At 38.8% G+C, this 2,874-nt stretch overlaps 1 pseudogene; it reads right to left on the minus strand.

Annotated features, from left to right (window-relative positions):
• Positions 1–210: 210 nt before the first annotated feature.
• Positions 211–765, minus strand: LOC136309333 (transcription factor BTF3 pseudogene; annotated as a pseudogene).
• Between the last annotated feature and the right edge of the window lie 2,109 nt (positions 766–2,874).

Consider the following 2,874-nt stretch of genomic DNA (forward strand, 5'->3'; position numbering starts at 1 on the left):
GCTCAAACTCTGCATTGAATCCATTCTTTGTTTCTTTATTAACCTGTGTTTCAAACTTTATTCCCAGGTTTTTTCAGCTTAATTAGCTGCAAAGAATGATTTAAATATAAGCAAAAACTGAAAAGAGCTGCAGTGTCCAAGTTGCATAGGCTTAAAAATATTAAGAGATCTAGATCTTATCAGATCCATAAACAAAATTTGAAAAAGCAGTCATAAAATAAAATAACAGCTCCCAGTAACTTCTTCAAGTCTATCTTCTTCGGACATTGACTCAATTCGATTTGCTTCATTCTTGGAAGCCTCATCAAAATTCTCCACAAGATCTAGAACTTCATCATCATCATCCTCTCCAGTAGCCAGTGGGGCTTTTCCATCCACAGATGGTTTGGGCAGAGCTTCAGCCAGTCTCCTTTAACTAGTCAGACTGTCTGCACCAAGCTGGTTTAAGATGCTGGGTAGCATTTCTGTCAGCTGCTTTGTCTCAGCATGGCCTGTTATGGTGAAAGTGTTCGCTGCCAGAGATGCCTGAACTTTAGGGTTGTTAAAGTGGATCATTGTTCCTTGGTTTGTGAACATATTTACCTCTTCAGTACCAGAGATATTGTTTACACCCAACTTCTTTAAGGAGAACTAAAGCTTTTTGTCATCTGCTATAGCTGTTCTGTGAACCACCTTCTTCTTTCTATGAGCAGTTCCTTTCCCACCAATGTGCACTTGTGCCTGCAGTTTGGCGCATTTCTGTTGGTTCATGATAGTTTGTTTCATCTTGTTGGAGAGAAAATGGGGCCGTGTGGGGGACTAGGGTTGGCGCTCCTGAATCTATTCTTTTAGTGATGCATATGGACAGAGGCTAGCTATAATCTTAAATAAAAATTCTTAAAATGGAAGAGTGAGCAGAATTAGCTATTAGGCCTCTTTACTCATCATTTTCCTTCTCTACCACACATTTTAGGTCACCTTTATCCTCACTCTGAACTTTGATTTTTCTATGTTGCCTGCACAGTGTAGAACACAAATCTTTATTAACACAGGGTCTGAATACTTTTCTAATCATAGTTGCTTTAATTGCCTTTATATTGTTATTTCTGAGTGTGAAAACACCCAAAGATGCTCCAGTGAATCCTTCATTTTCCATATATTTTCCTGAATACCTTCCTTAGATAGTAGTATTTCTTTATTGTTTCCTGAGCAACAGGATCTATTATTCTAGACAAAGTAATACCTTATTTTGTCTGCTAGTCTAATAATGTTATCAGTCCCAAATTATGAGATAGCAAACACAGCTTTAAATTAGTAGAACCTTAAATTTGTACCCCTTCCAAATGAAGCCTCTAATTCTGATGGAGGGTTTAAGTTCTGGAGACAGGAGGAAAAAATTCCCCAAGTGTTGGTAACAGGGGTCAGTTCTCCCCTCCTGTGTTCTGGTACCAATGAAATAATAATATAGCATCACTTACTGGCCATTGACTTAACATATATACCATATTCTGAAAGTCAGTACCTTATCCACATGGGATTTCTCACTGAGTTGATTCTTTAGTTAGAGCTTAAAGAGCTCATTTCAATATTCCATGTGACTGACAGCTATCAAATGATATGCAATACTGTGGCACCACTAGTTCATTTGATTATAAACCTACCATAATTCATCCATACTAAATGGGTTTCTTGTTTGTTTGTTTGTTTGTTTGTTTTTTCAATGGAAGAGGGGAGATAGAGAGACTGACTCCCACATGCGCCCAGACTGGGATCCACCTGGCAACCCCTATCTGGGCCAATGCTCAAATCAAACAAGCTATCATCAGCACCCAGGGCTGATATTCAAACCAATTAAACCACTGGTTGTGAGAAAGAAAGGGAGAGAGAAAGGGAAGAAGGAGGGGGAAGAGAAGCTGATGGTCGTTTCTCATGTGTGCCCTGACTCGGGATCAAACCTGGGACTTCCTCACCAGGGCCTCAACTGGGTTTTGAGATGTGAAAAGATATTATATGTAATCCCATGTCACTAAATCAGGTATTCTGTAAGTTATAACATAGTGTTATCAGGCATGAAAAGCAAAGCCACATTCAAAATTGATGTCAACCATAGAAACAGAAATTTCTGCCTCATCTATGATAAATGTACAAGTAATTTGTTGGCTTCCTCAATGCTAGAACACTATGGAAGTTTCAGTGTTTGTTTCTATACTTAGAGTTTAGACATCCAGTACTATTCTAACTAGATTATCCTTAGTAAAACTGAAGTTATAAACTAGGGTTGAAATACACTTTCCATCCCTGTCACCATGACTACTCTTTTCAAAGTCCATTGGGTGAGCACTGGGTAGATTAAATGACAAGCTAAGTGGCCTTCATTAGAAGGATCATCATTCCTACCTGGACATTTAGGGCATCTTTGTGATGAGTGTTTCTGTGTGGGTATTAATATCAGAACAAAGATTTGAACAGGATGTGTTCATTGGTCCATATGCATGCTTTTTCCTCAGGATTATTATGCTATCCAGGGTATGCCCAAGGCTCTGAAAAAACAGCCAGGCTATTTTCCACTAGACAGAAATCTATGAATATCTTATCTCAAACATTTTTTTCTCTTCACACAAAGGATAATGTCAAATGTTCTGCATAAGCTCCCCTAAAAGAGCATAATTTTCTCTCACCATTAACTTCCTGTGCCACCTTTAGCGAGGATGTAGGTTTTAGTTATGCAAACATAAAAACTGAGCTATCTGCAAAGCAGGCATGAGCTATTTCCTACTCCCTTAGCCACACTGAGGATATACTCAGAGTCTGTAGATGTAAGCCAAGAAAGGAGTTAATTCTTAGATGCTGCTAAGCACTCCGAACTCTAGGAGTTTGTCCTGCAAGCTCTCCTTT

Source organism: Saccopteryx bilineata, chromosome 6, assembly GCF_036850765.1.
Source record: "Saccopteryx bilineata isolate mSacBil1 chromosome 6, mSacBil1_pri_phased_curated, whole genome shotgun sequence".
In the NCBI taxonomy this organism is placed as follows: domain Eukaryota; kingdom Metazoa; phylum Chordata; class Mammalia; order Chiroptera; family Emballonuridae; genus Saccopteryx; species Saccopteryx bilineata.